The following is a 19,595-nucleotide window of genomic DNA, read 5'->3' as shown; positions in this document are numbered from 1 at the left end:
TGCACACGATGTTTCTGTTCTTTGGACGCTGATGAGTTGATTTACCTACTGCTAGCGAACTTACACAGGCCCAGAGGTCCATGTTTACAAGCTGCCGACGATGGATGGGATGCTTTAATTGCATGCGCCCACGTTTCATTGCATATGGCCTGCGCTGTGAATGGTATCCACTCTAGCAGGCTTAACTGTTACAGGACTCCCGCGGGATGTCTTGTAACAGTTCTTCCTCCTTGGGTGCATGTTGGACGACAATGGATGGCCTCACGATCACGCTCCCGGAGCTTCTGGATGACTGGGATGAATATGGTGCGAGATCTCCAGCGTTTTTTTCATTTAAAATTTGCCTTTTCTTGAGAACTCATCGACCTGCTTTGCTGGTGCAGGTAGCTTTGTTGCATGTCGACAAGGATGGTGGAACAAGATAACAGCAATGTGCAAGGGTGACAACAGTGGCTTGCATGCGTCCAAACCGATCCTTAGCCGTTAGATCTCTTCATGAAATGAATTCTGGCCCGTTCTGAGCTTCTACAGGAAGTTTCCTGTAGAAATACAGAGCTTCCTGTAGAAAGGTTGCGTTCCTGTAGAGAGTCTGCACCTTCCTGTAGAAAATCTGCATCTTCCTGTAGAAACTCTGCATCTTCCTGTAGAAAATCTGCGTCTTCCTGTAGAAGACTCAAGCTGTAATAAAATTGCACATACCTTGGAGAAAATGAGTATTCCTGGGGGAGGTGCTGGTGAGGTGTCCTGACTGCATGATGAGGACCCTTGGCTTTGAGTTGAGAGGCTTCCTCTCCTCCATAGAACACCTGCATGCAATTTTACATAATGAATCTGCTGACCTTGTTTTCTTCTTTTGTTTGTTTTTTTCTCTTTTTTCTTTTTTTTTTTTTGAAAGATAATAGGGGCGCCTCATTGAGGTTTTCACCCTTGCCATCTGCCTTAAGCGCCTCAAAGAGGTTTTCACCCCTACCACCTGCCTTGGGCGCCTCAGAAAGGTTTTCACCCAAGGATCTTTATTATATATATATATATATATATATATATATATATATATATATATATATATATATATATATATATATATATATATATATATATATATATATATATATATATATATATATATATATATTTTAGATTCTTCAGGGTATGCCCAAAGCAGAGGCAGAACCCTTCTCTATGACCAACACTGCCTTCTCCATAGTTTTGATGAACTCTTGTCTTGAGGGAGGCTTCCTGTAGATCTTCAATCGATGCCCATTGACAAGCATGGGGATGGCTTCCTCATCAATGGTCCGAATAAGAACAGATCCATTGTCATGACATTTTTCCACTGAATATGGCCCTAGCCATCTGGTTCTCAGCTTCCCCTTGAAATCTTTATATCTGGAGTTATACAACAAAGCCCAATCTCCCGGCTGAAATTGCTTTTCATGGAGATGTTGGTCATGCCACACCTTTCTCTGAAGTTGAAACACTTCGGAGTGAAGGAGGGCCTGCATTCGGTGCTCATCCAGTCCATTCAGCTGCAATAACCTTTCTTGTTGTGCATGGCTGAGATCTAGGTCCAGCTGAGCTGCCATCCTCAAAGTGTTGTATTCAAACTCAGTGGACAACAAAGCTTTCTTCCCATAGACCAGCTCATAAGTTGTGAAGCCGGTGGTGGTCTTCCAAGTGGTGTTGTAAGCCCATGTGGCTTCAACCAGGTGATCTGCCCAGTCCTTTCTGCTGTTGCTCACCACCTTAGTCAAGCTCCCTTCTAATGCTCTATTGGTGACTTCCACCTGCCCATTTTCTTGAGGGTGATAGGGGGTGGAAGTCCTATGCTTGATCTTGTGATGAGCTAGTAGATCTTCAACCAGGTTGGAGGTGAACTGGCTCCCTTGATCAGTGACCAGCTCTCTCGGATAGCCAAACTTATAGAAGATGTTTTCTCTTAGGAACTCGGCCACCTTTTCTTCTGTTGCTGCTTTGATTGCTTTGGTCTCTGCCCACTTTGTCAGGTAGTCAGTGCACACAATGATGTAAGACCTTTGCCTCGAAGGAGGGTTGATTGGGCCCACAAAGTCCATACCCCACTTCTCAAATGGCTCAAGAGTCACCTGAGGTTGGAGAGGCATCTCATCCCTTTGGGTCAGTTTCCCCATTCTTCGGCATTGGTCACACTGGCTGACATATCTTCTGACATCTTGATGAAGTTTGGGCCAATAGTAGCCTCCCTGTAGGATCTTGAAGGCAGTTCTCTTTGCTGCAAAATGCCTCCACAAGGCCCATCATGACAGGTGAGGAGGATATCAAAGTCTTCCTCCTCCCTTACACAACGCCTTAAGATCTGATCGGGGCCAAGCTTGAACAGATTGCCCCCGATCCAAGTAAATGAGGCACTTTTTCTGATGATTCTGCTCTTCTCTTTTGAAGATAGGTGTGGAGGGAACTGTGCTGAAACAAGGTAGTTTGCTATATTAGCAAACCATGGAGAGAGTACTGAAATAGCAAACAGATGTTCATCGGGCATCTGGTCATCCACTGTTCCATCCTCATCTACAGACAAATCCAATCTAGATAAAAAGTCAGCAACAACATTTTCTCTACCTGGTTTGTCAACAATGGTCAAATCAAACTGCTGCAATAAAAGTAACCATCTAATAATAAGAGCATTCACATTTGGTTTATTCATTAAATATCTAATTGCAGCATGGTCTGTATGTACAAAGGTTTGATAGCCAGTGATATAATGTCGGAACTTGTTCAATGCATGGACCACAGCCAAGAATTCCTTCTCGGTTACAGTGTAATTCAGCTCAGCTTTGGACAAGTTTTTGCTAACAAAGTAAATGACATATGGAAGTTTTTGCTCAACTTGTCCTAAAGCGGCACCTATGGCTTTGTTCGAGGCATCAGTGTGGATGTGGAAAGGTAGGGCCCAGTTTGGACCTCTCGGGATTGGGGCTGACACCAACTTGTCCTTCAATTCATTTAAAGCCCTCTAACAATCGTCAGTCCATTTAAACTCCACATCTTTTGCCAACAGGCCAAACAATGGCGAGGCTAGCTTGCTGAAGTCTTTAATGAATCTCCGGTAATATCCTGCTAATCCCAAGAAACTCCGGACATCCCTTACCTTTTGAGGAGGTGGAACCTTTTTGATGAGAGCAATTTTGTTAGGATCCACCTGTAACCCTTGGCAAGAAATGGTATGGCCTAGCACGGTCCCTTCAGTCATTAGGAATTCACATTTTTCAGGACTAAGGGACAAGTTCATCTCAATGCATTTGGTTAGGACTTTTCCCAGATTGGACAATGCTTCCTGGAAGTTGGCCCCATAAGGAGTAAAATCATCCATATAGATTTCCACTGCATCATGGACCAGCTCCGAGAAGATGCTTAAGACAGCTCTCTGGAAGGTAGCAGGAGCATTGCATAGCCCAAAGGGAAGGACTCGATAGGCAAAGGTGCCCCAAGGACAAGTGAAGGTGGTCTTATCTTGGTCTTCCGGGTTGATTTGGATTTGGTTTTACCCACTAAACCCATCCAGGAAAGAGAAGAACTTCTTTCCTGCCAGTCCATCCAACACTTGATCTACGAAAGGTAGAGGGAAATGGTCTTTCTTGGTAGCTTTGTTCAGTTCTCGGTAGTCCACACAGATTCTCCATTTCCCATTTTTCTTGGGAACGAACACCAGAGGGGACACCCATTCACTATCTGAGATGGGGTAGATGAATCCGGCATCCAACAGTTTTTGCAATTCTTCCTTGACAATGTCCTTAAGAGCTGGATTCATTCTCCTCTGGGGTTGCCTAACCGGCTTACAATCCTCTTTGATGTATATGTGATGGGTACAGACCGAAGGATGGACTCCTTTCATCTCCTTATAGCTCCAAGAAAAAGCATCTAGGTGACTGGCCAATAGGCTACACAGCTGCTTTTCCTGGGAAGGAGATAGGGAGGAGCTGATCTTCAACGTCCTCTCAGGGCCGAACTCCACATTCTTGACTCTGGGAGTGACTGGGTTGGTTGTACAAAGATCCACTAAGGCGCTAGCTTGGGCATCCTCCACCAATTTCTCTAAGGATAGAGCACTGGAAGGTGGATTCTGGATCAAGGTCTCGATCAAGTCATCCTCGGTTGGGGGGTCTCTTCTAGTGGTATCTAAGGTGCACAGAGGTGCTGAGTACACCTCGTCTTCCTCTCCTTCCTCTAACCAGAGTGATAAGTCATGTTCTAAGGAGGGTTGGGCAGGAGGGTATAGGACTAGCTGTTTGGACATAGGACCATTTTTGATGGTCATATTTCCTGCACAGCAACTTATGTAAGCATCTGCAGTGGCTAACCAAGGCCTTCCCAAAATGAAAGGATATCCAGTAAGCTTTGCCTTGGGTTGCAGAACCAAGAAATCTGCAGGGTATTCCCAAGAGTCGATAGAGACCAAGACATCCTCCACAATCCCTTCGGGAGTCACAGTGGAGCGATCTGCTAATTGCAGTACTGTCGAGGTCTTCCTCAAGGAACCCTGGAGATTGAGTTTGAGCATGGTATCCCTGGTCATCACATTAATGGCAGCCCCCAGATCAATCAAGGTGTGAGGTTTGATGGTGCCATTGATGTGGACATCTACTACAGGACTTCCAGGATCTAGGTACTTTAGGCAGATGACTTGTCCTAACATAAGGTCAGACAGTTGTCCTATGACATTGATGGTTGAAGCATCTTTCTTCCGCCTGCATGGGTGTTTGAAACACTTTTCCTTAACCAGTTTGTTGTATATTGGCACATCCTTGATGGCTTGGAGAAGTGGTATTTTTACACACAACTACTTGAGCTCACCCAGAAGCTCATCCTCTTCTGGGTTGGGGTGTGTGGTGGCTGTTAGTCTCTCAGGAAAGGGTGGAATAGCCTTTAGTTCACTTTCCTGTTTATCTTCCTCATCCTCTGGGGGAGGAGGTTGGCGATCTGGTAGAGTCTTTCCAGATCGAAGATTGATCTCCTGGATCTCCACAGCATAGGTAGGGCATGAGGTTTCCCCAGTGTATACCTGCTGGGCCTGTCTATTGTTGGGGTTTGGGTTCGGTTGAGCAGGCATTTGAGGTTGCCTTGGAGGAGCAGGAGGTAATGGCTGAGGTTGAACTGGTGGTGGAGGCAAAATGGCGGGAGGAGTATTGTACTGGGGCCTCCACCCCGACTGAGGTGCATTCCACTGAGGCTGTGGCTGGGCATGTGAATGATATGAATGAGAAGTGGGTTGAGTAGGGTACTCAGGTGGATAAGACCATGGAGGAGGCATGGACCAGGAAGGATGAGCAGGGGGACCCCAGGAAGGCATAGGAGTCGATTGGTTGGGGCTGTAATAGGCTTGAGGTGCCCCTTGCATTCCCTGCTGATAAGGTCTAGATCCTTGTGGCCTCCTTTGGTTGAGGTAATAGAGAGGTTCAGTGGGAGTTTCTGTCCCTTGGTACATGGCTTTAAACCCAGGTAAGGTTGGACACTGATTTGTGGGATGGTCCTCCTCACAAACGAAACATACTTCAACCGAATGCAATGGGCATTCGTTCTTAGGGTGTCTCCTTGTGCACCTAGGGCAGAAGACAGCCAAGGCTCTCTCAGCTTCTTCTTTCTTCTGCTGGATCCTGAATGTGTCCAGCTGCATGGCAATGGTCTGTCTCACCTCACTCTTAAGATCTTCTAATTGATTTGCAAGCTCATGTTTGGAGAAAGGGACACTAGTTGAGAGGAGGTTTCCTCTACCTCGTTTCCGTGCTGCCCTGGAGTGGTTTCTAAACACAGTCTTGATGTCCTCATAAGGCAGTTGGTAAATGTCCCCCCCAGCTAACATGTGAAGGGTATCTAAGAGGTCTTCAGGGACTCCTCGGAGCAGGACCAACTTGAGGGATTCAGGGTCAAGTGTGCACCTGGCCCGCTTATAGCTATGTTGGAACCTCTCCTCATAATCCTCTAAGGACTCATCATTTCCCATGGTCATCCGAAAGGTTTCTCCCTTGGTTTACTTAGACCTACAATAATCCCTGTACTTGGTATTGAAATCTTGCTGCATCTAAGCCCAAGTGGTGATACTATTCCCAGGTAAGCCCATGAACCAACGTAATGCTGCATCCTTAAGAGTTGAAGGGAAGAGTTTCAGCTTTTGCTCATCTTCAGTATAGTCATAGGTTCTACAAAGGACAGCAAACTCAAACAGGAAGGTATCAGGATCTTCAGTAGTCAGTCCATGGAAGTGAGGTAAGGCGGAGGGGCTAATGTTCTTCATTTTCATCTCTCCATTGGTCTCTCGGATGGGGAAGGCACCTTCTATTCTCTCATCTTCTCTTCTATTGTCAGCCATAGCTTCAGATGGAGTGGTATCTAACTCTTCTTCTTCTATAGGTCCTTTGTATATCTCGGGATGTTCACCTATAGGTTCTTCTAGATCACTGTCACCAAAGAAGAGAGAAGGGTGACTCAATGATGTGGTGGGGGTGTTGGGTAGGAATTTGCCTGATTTATCTCAGTTTCTACGAGGCATGAAATGGAAAAGACTTTTTTTTTTTTTTTTTTTTATTGTTTTTGCTTTTTTTCTTTGGTACCTGCAAAACTGAAACAGATTGATCTACAACTAACTATAAAAGATGCAGAATTAAACTGAAAGCAAGAAAGAACTAATCTACTTTGCTCAAATGAAATTGCAGGAATGGAAAATGCTAGTCTACGCTTGCAGAATTGAAACACTAATCTACGCTTGCAGAAATGAAATGCTAATCTATGAAAGCAGGAAATGCTAATCTATGAAAGCAGGAAATGTCTATGCTACTTTTGCAGAATAGAAATGAAATAAACTACTTAGCAGAAGGCAAGAGTAAGAAAATAGAAGAAAAGCAACAATTACTAATACTCTGATGCTTCCCCGGCAACAGCGCCAAAAAGATGGTGCGCTCCAGTATTGTAGCAATAATACTACAACTCCTGGGGCTTCCTATCTCTAATTTTATCAACCCGGTAGTTCGTACAAACTTGGAAGCGACGGTGCTGTATGCACAAGTACTAGCTCTTGTCGCAGCTGTCACTTGGTCAGCTGGCACAAGTCCGCTAGGGCTCAAGCCAACTTCTATATGTTCTCAGAAGAAGCTTTCTAAATGATGGACGAAGGCTATCTCAAGGAAATTAATCTATTTTGCAAAAATGAACTGAAAGCCAACCAAAGCATGGAAACCCTAGTAAACCCTAATCAGACTAGTTTAACCTCTATGATGCAATAGTGAGAGTGAAAATATCTAAAAATGATGCCATTACTTCTAGTGATGTGAAATGCATGAACTCAAACTACTTTCATTGAAAAGAACATTGTTTTTGTATTTTTGCTTAAGTGGTTGGAGTGATTACGGTTTTTTTTCTTATTAGGGTTTGGCTGTGCAGAGGTGGTGCGAAGGGAGAGAAAGCTTGGGAAAGGTCAGGGGGGCTAGGAGAGGTCCCAGAGGGTCCCTAGCATCGGTCCACAGAAGTCTACAATGTTCAGGTGCTCGGCAACCAAGTTTGCAGGCTTCTACAGGATGTCTGCAGGGTATCCTACAAGAAACTAAGGAATTCTACAGGAAGTCTGCTAACTTCTACAGGATGTGTTGTAAGTGGAAGTTTTGGGTGATGGTGAAGTGATGGAGTGGTATGGGTGGATAGGTAAGGTGGATATGGAGCTTGTGATGGCTCAGGGGCAGAGAAATAAGATGGAGAGAGAGTGCACGAAGTTGGTTGGTGGATAGAAGGATGGCAGCAACGAAAGGTCAAAAAGATGACCTACGTGGGCAATGGAAGAGTTGGAAGGTAAACGAGCTGAACAGAGGTTGAGTAGGTGGCTTGAGGCGAGGTTAAGAAGAATAAGAAGGAAGTGGACTGATATTGAGCAGTGTAAATAAAACAAATTACTTATGTCTTGCACCAAAAACGAGAATCCATTAACCTGTGCTACCTGTGCTATTAAACCAATGAACAGCAATGTAAATCATGAAGAAAAGTCATGCATGGAGGTAGAATGAAGAAGTATAGCTCTAGAGAAAAATGCATGGAAGGATCCACGATTAAAATGACTGTGTTGTAGCTTGCATAAAAGTAGAAAAAGATTGCGTTTTTTTGGTGGTTGGTTTAGACTGCATCCCAATCCCTAAACAGAGATGGCAGTGAAGGCACTAACAACCTTTTCTTGGAGCTCCAGTGAATTACAATCCTCCTATTCTAATCTAAGCAACTGAAAGTGATTTAACCATAAGCTAATCCTACTCAATCTCATTAAAGAAATCAAATCAGCAGATTGTGTTCTTGAAATGCATATCAAACAAGGAAACAAAGTGCTGGAAAGAAAGGCAAATAACACTACAAGAAGAGGAGATCTATTGCTCTCAGGTTGGGCCCTAACCTGAGAGCTATAGCTCCCTTAAAAGCTCAGAATTAGATCCAAATCTACTTGCCTTTATTCATAATCAAAAGTCTAATGTCATGCCAAAACTGGCTTACAAAAACAAACACCGAGCTGTGCTCAGAAATTACAATATCAGTCCCAAAAGTTCAAAAAGCTCCTAACAAAGGCTACGGCCTTCATATTTATACACAATGAAGATCAAGCTGGCTGCCTCCATTCGTGGAGCTTGGCTGTCCAACTGAAAGTCAAACTGCTGTAAAACTGTTGATCGTGTAGAACATGTTGGCTGCCTTTAAGCTCGGTGGGGAGAGCTGTTGGAGCTCAGAGTTAAGTTGAAAATCACGAGGAAGGTCATCAAGACTGTGGAAAACCTCCCTATGAACCCGCAATGTCACCTTTGTTGTCTCCTTGTCTCCATTTGCGTGGTCTTTTTCTCTCTTTAATGCCAAAAACCTGAAATCATCATGTATTAGCCACATAGATATAATGCCTGCCCTTCTTCCTACAAAGAACACGAATATACTAAGAAATGAATGCATAAGTGATAAAAGATGAATGGTTGAGCAAGGTAAGTATGCCAATATGAGCCCAAATTGTACCAAAAATTGGGGCTCATCAGTATTATCACTTGGGTTCTGTCACACTTACCATTTAGGCAAGCCTAGGTGCATTCCTCCATACTATTGTACTTGCTCCATTGATTAATAAAATGGCTCAGTTGGTTCTTAATTCTATATCTTTTATAAGCATCTGTTGATTGTTTAAAATTTGTGTGTTGCAAATCGTTTTTGCTTTGCATATCACTATTTATTTAACTTTGAAACATTACAAAATACAAGGATTTAAAGGAGTTATATCCACTTTTTTTTAATATTTTGGAGGGAATCATTCCTCTTTCCAAGGAGGTTTCCCCTCAATCATCTTTGTATAAATAAACAAGCCTAAGGGCTCAATACACTTTAGAATCTTTTAGGTGAGAAGAGCCACTAAGAGCTAGGAGCTTGAGACTGCCATTTTCATTTCATTTGCATGATGTACTTGAACTTTATTTTATGTCAATGAGAAGTTTATTGTTGTCTTGCATCTGAGTTTGTTTCAGGCGGATGAATCCCCTTGGGTTAGGGCCTAACCTAGAGGCTCTATTATCTCTTTGTATATCTTATCTATTCATTACTTTTTGTAGCAACATTTCTCCCTTTCTTAGTAGAAGTTTACTTACAAAAATTTTTGGTGCAGGTCTTGCTACCACGTCTCTTGTGGGAATTGTGGTTGAAGAATATGCATTAGCAAACCAAAAATATGTGGTTATTTCCTTTTGCAGTTCATAGATATTAGATCAATGCTCTTTTGAACGCTTTGTTTTTTCATACTTAGGAGTTGAATCACATTTATCTTTAAAATTTCATGGATTTAGGTCAAATTCATGTTGCAAGTGAGGTTGTATTTTGATGCAATAAAATTCAACTCATCCTTTTTTATTTAGTACATTTTGCAGCAATTCGGTTATTTCTTTGACATTATTTTCAAGTGCAAAAGAAATGATTGTTTGTTTTGTCTACAAGTAATACTAGTGGCTTTCAGGTTAACATAGTCATCCTACATTTCTCTTGTCATCATCAACCTCTTCCTCTTCATCTCAGAGTTACCTCAAAACTCTACCACCAAAATTCCATTCCTGGGTCATTAAAGGACATTGTGGTCTGTGTGCATTTTTTTTTTCTGTAAGATGGGCCTTTGAGAGGTGACAATATTTTAAAAACCTTCATATGTCCTGCATACACCTTCATCCACCCTTTCCCACATTTAAACCAACTTTTCCACCATTCGGATTCTCATGAATCCAATCCTATAGAAAAAGAATGAAATCTTGTAGCATCCTATAGTACTGTGTAAACTTGACCAGATTTGCTCCAAAATATTGATTTTTTTCTTTTAGGATTGAATAATGACCCCTAAGATATAAACCCGTGATTGAGGAGGACTGAATACCACCTTATACCTTCCTTTCCTTCACTACACCGCAATTTTACAATTAGGGTTGGAGGACAAATTTCCAAATTTGAATAGTAATGATGATTTTATTCTAAAATGCACATGGACACAATCACTAAAGCTAAGTTTCTTTGAGAAAAGTTATTAAAAGGGTGATTTATCAATGCATGGTATATTAGGGATATTTTATTGAAGTTATGTTTCTTTAGGGTTTAAATTACAAGCATTGTTGTTACATAAGTTCATTTCCTTTTCAAAGAAACTTTTCACATTCTACAATTAGACTAATGTTCACATTATTGCAAGTAGCATAGGGTTTGCATTCTACAAGTAGATTAGTATTTCTATTTTTGAAAAAAGCACAATCTATGCATTTATGCAACTAGGGTTAGCCTTTACATTTGGATAAATAGGATTTTCATTTTTGCAAGTCGAATAATGTTTCCATTCCTGCAATTAGAATAGAACTCTCTCTTTTTGTGTAATTTCCTTCATTGAGCTAGCTAAAAGAGTGGGATTTGTATGCCTTGATCCAGTCCATTTCTTGAAGGTGGCATGAGTATAAATTGACCTATTGTGCATATACAATTATTACCACTTAAGTTTGTATGAACCTAGGGTTGATAATTAAAGTTGGTAGCCTTAGGAGTCTCAACATTCTTGTTATGATATTGGGGCTCATCACTTTTTGGTGCTATTGTCCAGGAGGTGTCCAAGTAGGTGTTGTTTCTACTTAGAAGTTTCCTTTCTTCTTCGTCATTTGTTTTGGATCGGAATTATTTTATTTGAAAAAGCTCAAAAAAAAGGGAAAGAACAACAAAAAAACAAGCTATTTCATTCTTCGTAGGAGTAGGAATAATCAAGGAAATTTCTACCAAAAACCCCCACCCCTTCAAGTAGTCAACCATCACTCTTATTTGGTGACTATGAACTTCCCTCTCTGACCACGGGAGAGTTACAAAATCCTTTAGGTGAGAAACCTAAAATTTTTGAAGAACCCATAAGGGAGAAACATCTTATATGTTATGAAACCAGCTCAAGAAAAGATAGAAAAGATAGATCAATGCCTTAGAATTCAGCCTCTTCGAGGGGGCAACCTCCTTTACATTACATAAATGAACAATTCTTGGATGATTCAAATGACAAACCTCCTTTCTATATATAGGAGTCTAAGGAGTCACAATATAATCCAGTCGACCTAACAATAATAATATAAAGCCACAAAAATAACAATAGAGGGATTCTATGGGGCACAGTAATAATAATATGGGGGCAATAGGGGCACAACAATATTAATAAGGGGTATAACTACAATAGTAATGGGGTAATCACTAGTATTATGGGGACTCAACATGCCCCTCTCCTTCAAAAAAGTGTTGTCCTCAACACTTGAGTAGTTCTGGATACTTCTGCATAAAATTCTCATCCTCCCATGTGGAATCTTCAGCGTATAAGTTCTTCCATTTGATAGGATACTCTGAAATTGATCGATTTCATAGCTGTCAAGTTCTTGTTTCTGTAACTTCTTCTAGTTCCAATATAATTTTTCCTTCCTCGTCAAGTTCTAGCAATATTGTTTGAACTGGGAGCTTGTCACCTATAACCTTCTTTAAACATGAAACATGGAAAACTGGGTGCAATCGAGAAGCTACAAGAAGATCCAATTTGTATGCCATAGTACCAATCTTTTGCAACACCTTGTACAGACCATAATATTTTGGTGATAATTTATTATCCTTCTTAGCTTGCTTGAGGGACATTTTATTATATGGTTGTAGCCGTAGGAATACCCAATCACCTACATCAAAACTTCTTTCACTGCGATGTTGATCTGCCTGTTGTTTCATTCTATTCTGTGCCAACACAAGGTTATCCTTTAAGAGTTGGAGGACTTGTTGTTGATGTTCAATGTGATGTTCCACTGCCTGAACCTTAGAATTTTCTCTTAAATATGATGTGATGGATGGTGGTTGATACCCATAAAGTGCCATAAATGGGGTCATTTTTGTTGCTGTATGGAAGGAAGTGTTGTACCACCATTCAGCCAGAGCCAACCATTTGACCCATTGTGTCTATTTATCAGATACAAAGCAATGAAGATATCCTTCCAAATATTTGTTTACTATCTCAGTTTTCCCATCAGATTGAGGATGATAAGATGAGCTATGAGCTAACTGAGTACCAAGACAAGAAAATAATTCTGTCCAAAAATTTCTAGTGAAAATGGGATCTCTGTCACTTACAATAATCTTTGGGTTTCCATGTAGCTTTTGAATTGTTTCCATAAATGCAGTAGAAACTGTACTGGTTTTAAATGGATGTGATAATGCACAAAAGTGTGCATACTTGGTAAGTTTGTCAACTACCACCATGATGACACTCTTTCCCTCAGACTTGGGTAAACCTGTGATAAAATCCATTGAAACCTCCTCCCAATGTTGGCTTGGAATGGATAAAGGTTGTAATAGACCTGGTGTATTAATTGTTTCAACTTTATTTTGTTGGCAAACCAAACATTCTGCCACAAACTTTTGAATATCTGATTTAAGGCCATCCCAAAAAATTTCCTTCTTAACCCTATGGTAAGTTTTTAAAAATCCTGAGTGCCATCCTAAGGGAGAAGTGTGCAATTCCATAAGAATATTTTGTTTTAGCTGGGAATTCTTACAGAGGTATAAGCGATCTTTGTACAATAACGAATCATTTTGCTAGCTAAATGTATCAGACATACTGGAATCTTGTTGTAACTTTCGAATAAGTGCCCACACTTCTTCATCATTCTTCCACTCCTCCCTTGCTTCATTTATCCAATCTAGTTGGATAATAGAAATGGCGCACAACAATGCTTCCACATCCTCATCCTTTCTTGAGAGTGCATCTGCCACCACATTTTGCTTCCCTTTTTTGTAGATGATTTCAAAGTCATAACCCAACATCTTTGTGACCCACGTTTGTTGCTCTTCAAAGGATAATCTTTGTTCTAAAAAGTATTTAACGCTATCATGATCCGTTTTTACCTTGAAGTGTCTTCCCATTAGGTAGGGTCACCATTTCTTAAGTGCATGGGGTATTGCCAACATTTCCTTCTCATAAATAGCTTTGCTTAAAAACTTTCCCTTGATTGGACGACTTTCAAAAGCAATGGGTCTTTCATCTTGCATTAGAACAACACCAATTCCATTTCCTGAAGCATCACATTCCATAATAAAGGTTTTTCTGAAGTCCGGTGTAGCTAAGACCGGTGCTTGGCACATTCCCTCTTTAAGATGTTCAAAGGCCTTTGTTGCTTCCGGAGTCCATGAAAATGCATCTTTCTTCAATAATGTTGTTAAAGGTGTTGCTATTCTCCCATAATTCTTAACAAACTTGCGATAATACCCTGTCAACCCGAGAAATCCTTGCAGATGATTTATGGATGTGGGGATTTTCCATTCCTTAATGGCTTTAATTTTGCTAGGGTCTACCTTAACTCCTTCATGAGATACAATATGACCCAGATATTGCACCTCCTGGACTCCAAAGAAACATTTGGATCTTTTTGCATATAATTGTTTCTCCTCCAATAGTTGTAGCACCCTATCAACATGTTCAACATGATCCTTCCAAGACTTGCTGTAGATTAGTATATCATCAAAAAATACTAACACAAATTTTCTAAGGAATGGTTTGAAAATTGAATTCATCAAACCTTGAAATGTTGAAGGTGCATTGGTAAGGCCAAAAGGCATTACCAAAAATTCATAATGACTCTCATGAGTTCTAAATGCTGTTTTCGGAATGTCTTCAATCTTCATTCTGATTTGATGATATCCTGAATGAAGATCCAACTTGGTGAAGTAAATTGATCCATGCAATTCATCCAGTAATTCATCAATGGCAGGAATGGGGAACTTATCTTTAATAGTGAGCTTGTTGAGCTCCCTATAATCCGGACACATGCGCCATGATCCATCCTTCTTGTGCACCAATACTACTGGAGCAGAGAAAGAACTTTGACTCGGTTGAATTATACTAGCCTCTAGCATTTCTGCAACCATACGTTCAATTTCACTCTTTTGGACATAGGGATATCTGTACGGCCTGATGTTTGGAGGAACACTTCCTGGAATCAGATGAATAGCATGATCATGATCACGCATAGGTGGGAGACCTTTGGGAGTCTCAAATACCTTGGAATGATTGTCCGGGACTTTTTGGAGATCTGGAGAAATAGATGATTCCGATGTGGAAACATCTAGTGAACATAATTGTGCAATTACACCTCTTTGCTCCTTTTTTAGAAGCTTTGTCATACCATTAGAGCTTATTATCTTTCCTGGTTTCCCTGCAATACCCCTTAATTCAACTTCCTTTCCTTCCATAGAAAATTTGATGAAAATTTGATGAAAATTTCTTGAAAATTAAAAGCTACTGTACCCAAGGATTGTAGCCATTAGACTCCTAGTACAACATCATCACCTCCCATTGGAATGGAAAGCATTGGGCTAGTCAATACATATTCTCCCATGGATAGCTTGATATTATGGCACTTTCCAGAGAAATTTATTGTTCCTCCATTTGCAATCATCACTTGACACTCTGGTGCTGGATATAGGAAGCAATTCAATTCTTTTGCTACCTTACAATGAATAAAATTGTGGGTGCTTCCTGAATCAATCAACACTATTACCTTTTCCTTCTTTATTTTTCCTTCTATCTTGATGGTTTGAGGAGTGGTAATTCCCGCCAGTGCATTACAAGATATGGTCAGATTTATTTGTTCTTCATCTAGGCTTTGTTCCTGGAGTATATCCTCTTCTTTTGACCTTTCTTTCTCCTTTTCTTCTTCCTCTTCACAATCTATGTAAAATAATTTCTTCTCAGCACACTTATGACCTTTAGTGTATTTGCTATCACAACTATAACAAATCCCTTTTGCTATTTTTTCTTCCAATTGTTGTGGTGTCAACCTTATAGGTTGTGGAAGACTAGGGGCAACAACACCTCCGTCTTTATAGTTGTGAGTGGTATGCTTCCTGGTTGCCATAATTTTGCTTTCCATTTTTCTTGCTAACATGAATGCCTTCTCTAATGAATCAGGTTCCCAAAGGCGAACATCATATTGGATATTATCCTTTAAAGACCCTATGAACACATTAATCCTATGCTCCTCTGGAATATCTTTTACCCTTATGTTCAATTTTTGGAACTCCTCAATGTGCTCCATTATTGAACCCTTTTGTTTGAGACTTATCAATTGGGTAAAAAAAGTGTTGCTTTTTGTATCCTCATAATGTGCTATCAATTCTTTCGTAAAAATTGCCCAAGTGATAAATTGTTTACGAGAGCAAATCCATTGATACCATACAAACTGATTTGGTTCCAAATATAAAGTTGCCATACGTACCTTTTGTGTGTTTTGCACATTATTGAGATCGAAGAATTGCTCCATCTGTCATATCCATGTTGCGGGATCCTTTCCATCAAACTTCCTCATATCGATTTTTGGAATATGGTGGGTCTTTGATCCAACATTAGAGTCTATGGACTCATGATTAACATTTATTTTGTTCTCATCATGAGTTTCCTTTACTACCCTTTCACCATTAGTGACCCTTTCTTGTAGCAACTTCTTCAATTCTTCCATGTTTGTCTTCAAATTTATCTTCAAATCGTCCATCTTAGCTTCTATGCCTTTCTTTAAACCATCCATCTTAGCTTCTACATCTTTCTTTAAACCATCCATCTTAGATTCTGTTCCTTTTTGTGCAAGTGACACTTGTTGCACTTGGTCTCGTAATTTTTCTATATCATGTTGCATTTCTTCCTCTTCTTCATAAGTCATGCTAGAGCTTTCAGGTTGCTTACTAGGTGTTTTCATTTTCTTTCCTCGGGGCATAAATTACCAATAATAATGCTTTACTATGCCCTTTGAATTCCTTCAAACCAAGCTTGCGCAAAAATTAAAAAAAAAAACTACACACCTTTTTTCACTTTGTAGAAGCCAGATATTGAATCTGATGTATCTCTGTAATTTCGAATCTTCCAGTTCTGAAATTGTGATCTGTAGTATCCTTCTGTGTCCTCTTTCCAATGTCACTAGTCTGATCCAAATTGGATTCTCCAAGAAAGCTTTATGCACAATCTCCCGCAGTGACCTGATTGTAGACTAGTTCAGTATAGCGAACTTGTATGAAATGCCACGTGTCACTATTTCGACCGTTAACTCTAAAAAATATATTTAAGAAAACTAAAGTCCGTCCTCTTTCTGTACCTTCTTGCGAAATTTCAATCCGATTCTCAGAAAGAAAGTTATGACGATTTTCCCAAGGTCACCTGTTTGGAATGTAATTCAGGAGTCTGCAAAATGACCAACTTCCGCAGATCATATCTCTGCAAATATAGCGTGAAAAGATCTGAAATTCGGACCCGAGGTTCAGTGCGATTTCTTATCAAATGGGTTTGTTTTTCAAATTCTGAAACATTGCAGAAAGAAAATTATAGTGAAAATGCCACGATGACCTGTTTGGAGCAGCGAAACCCTAAAATCCAAAGCTCTGATACCAAAATGTTATGAAACTAGCTCAAGAAAAGATAGAAAAGATAGATCAACGCCTTAGAATTCAGCCTCTTCGAGGGGTCAACCTCCTTTACATTACATAAATGAACAATTCTTGGATGATTCAAATGACAAAACCTCCTTTCTATATATAGGAGTCTAAGGAGTCACAATATAATCCAGCCAACCTAACAATAATAATATAAAGCCACAAAAATAACAATAGAGGGATTCTATGGGGCACAGTAATAACAATATGGGGGCAATAGGGGCACAACAATATTAATAAGGGGTATAACTACAATAGTAATGGGGTAATCACTAGTATTATGGGGACCCAACATTATATCACCTATACAAAACATGGCTGAAAATAGGCAAAATGATTTATTTCCTATCCAAGAGACCAATGGAGAGGCCAATATGAAGAATCTAAGTCCCATTTCTCTTCCACACAACCATGGCCTAACCTCTGAGGTCCCTAACACATTCATGTTTGAGTTTTTTGTGGTTTCTAGGACCTATGACTATACCTCTAATGAAGAAACGTTGAGGTTGTTTCCCTCCACCCTCAAGGATGCAACCTTGTGTTAGTTTATGAGCCTACATGGAGGTAGGATTACTACCTGGGCACAAATGTAGCAACCCTTTAATGAGAAGTACATGGATTAATGTAGGTATAAGGAGACAAAAGAAGAAATCTTTAGGATGACCCTAGGGCTAGATGAGTCCTTAGAATATTATGAGGAAACATTCCAACTTAACTATAGGATTGATAATTGTACCCTTGATCCTGAATCACTCAATCTTGTACTCCTCTGAGGGAACGGGGAGGATGTAATGGCGACCCTCAATATTTTTTCAAGAGGATACGTGATGAGCCCCAAAAATGGGTAACTTATTGGGCTCATTTTGCCTATTATTCTCGATTAATCCACCATTCTTCATAGTTTATGCATGCTTTTGAGTATATTTATGTTAATTGAATTAATGAAGTTAGTCACTTGACCATGAAGTCTAATACGTGCTCATTGCAGATTTTTGGACATCTTTTAGACCAAGGTGAGGCATTTATGAGTCAGCTGATAGCCAAATACGAGGGAAAAAGGCTGAGTATTCATAGGAAGGGCGTCTCCTGCACTAAATGGCCCCTTCCTCGAGTTCTCCACCATCAGCTTGGAGTTCAGTAGCCCACCAAAGATGATTTCCAAGGGCAATCCAACAGCTTTTGTGAAGTGGTTGATTACTTGCAGTTTTGAGCAGCCAAGCCCCTCGAGTTAAGGAGGGCTGTTGGAGGTCCTCGTGGTGCATAAGTAGGAAGGCTTCATGCCTTGGTAGTTTAGCTCTTGAATAGTTGTTTTCGCACTTTGGTGCTGCTCTGCCTTTTAGCTCATTTTCCATCTTTTGCTATAAACATTTCTGTGACATGGTTATTTTTTGCGTAATGGAGATAAATTTCACTTTGCACCAGCTCTGAGCTTTTCTTAGGTGGCTGTAGCTCTTGGGGTTGGGCCCAACCCAATTTCCAATACCTCCTTTGTGTACTATTATGTGTTTTCTTTGCATTCATAGAATAATTTCTGCTATTTAGGTTAAGATCTTGCTTTGTTACTTAGGTTGTTTTTGATGATTAAAATAGCTTTTCATGCTTCAGGTTGATTTGAAAGTTTGAGTACAGAAAATTTCTTCAGAAAAAGGCCATCAAGCAACCCTTGATCTCACCTCTCTCTCCTTGGGACCATGAGTTGAGACCAAGGCATACTTCTTGCCACAAAAACATTGTTTTGCCCTTCAATGCAATTGCAAGTGTTGGATTTTTGGATGGAAAAGTTGATACCAGTTGTGCTTGCATATTTAGATCTGTTCTTGCTTAGGTTTCCATAGTTCTCTTGCATGATTTCCTGTGCATAGCTTGTTGTTCATCATGATTCTGGTTTCTAGGTCAGATTAGGTCAAAGTAGATAGATCTCTGATTTTTTTAGTCTTTCTTTGATTAGTTTTGAGAGATAGTGTGCAGATCACTTGTAATCCATCCCTGCCTATCCTTCCTTCCTCACACAACCTGCTTCAACCCCAAATTCCAGATTCCTTCCCTTCATTTGCCACACTTTGCCAGTTTGACCTAATTTCTTCATTTTTGTGCAACATTGCTCCCTCCATCCTTGAACAAATCCAACCGTCTTCATCACTCCTTAGTCTCATTTACTAGGTCCTAGACCTCTTCACATCCTCATCCATCCTCCATTTCCACTTTCCCACCATTTTTCCTCCATCAACCCTCAAAAATCCTCTCTCGACTCTTCCTGTAGAACATCCTATAGAACATCCTGTAGAACCCCTGCAGACTTCCTGTAGAAGATCACGTGACAGTTTCTTGAGATCTGATCTCTGTGAAACTCTCTAGAAGGGTGTTAGGGACCCCTTAGGCCCTCTTCTCACCTTCCCAACCTCCTGCAAATGCCCACTCCATCTTGTTTCGCCAATAACCCCTGCAGAGTTAAACATAGTTAAATCACATGCATAATAATCCTGCAAAATTACTCAAAAATACAAAAAGATGTGTTTTCCATATTTTCCTTTAGAAGTAGCTTAGTCACTACATTTCACCATTCCAAGAGTCAATGGCACCCATTTCTGCAACTTTTATCTCTTTTCTTGCACTAGTAG

Source organism: Pinus tabuliformis, chromosome 6 (assembly GCF_031772625.1).
Source record: "Pinus tabuliformis cultivar Carrire ecotype Pingquan chromosome 6, CPIR1, whole genome shotgun sequence".
Classification (NCBI taxonomy): Eukaryota; Viridiplantae; Streptophyta; class Pinopsida; order Pinales; family Pinaceae; genus Pinus; species Pinus tabuliformis.
The sequence above is the reverse complement of the archived record's forward strand: the minus strand, read 5'-3'. Positions refer to the sequence as shown.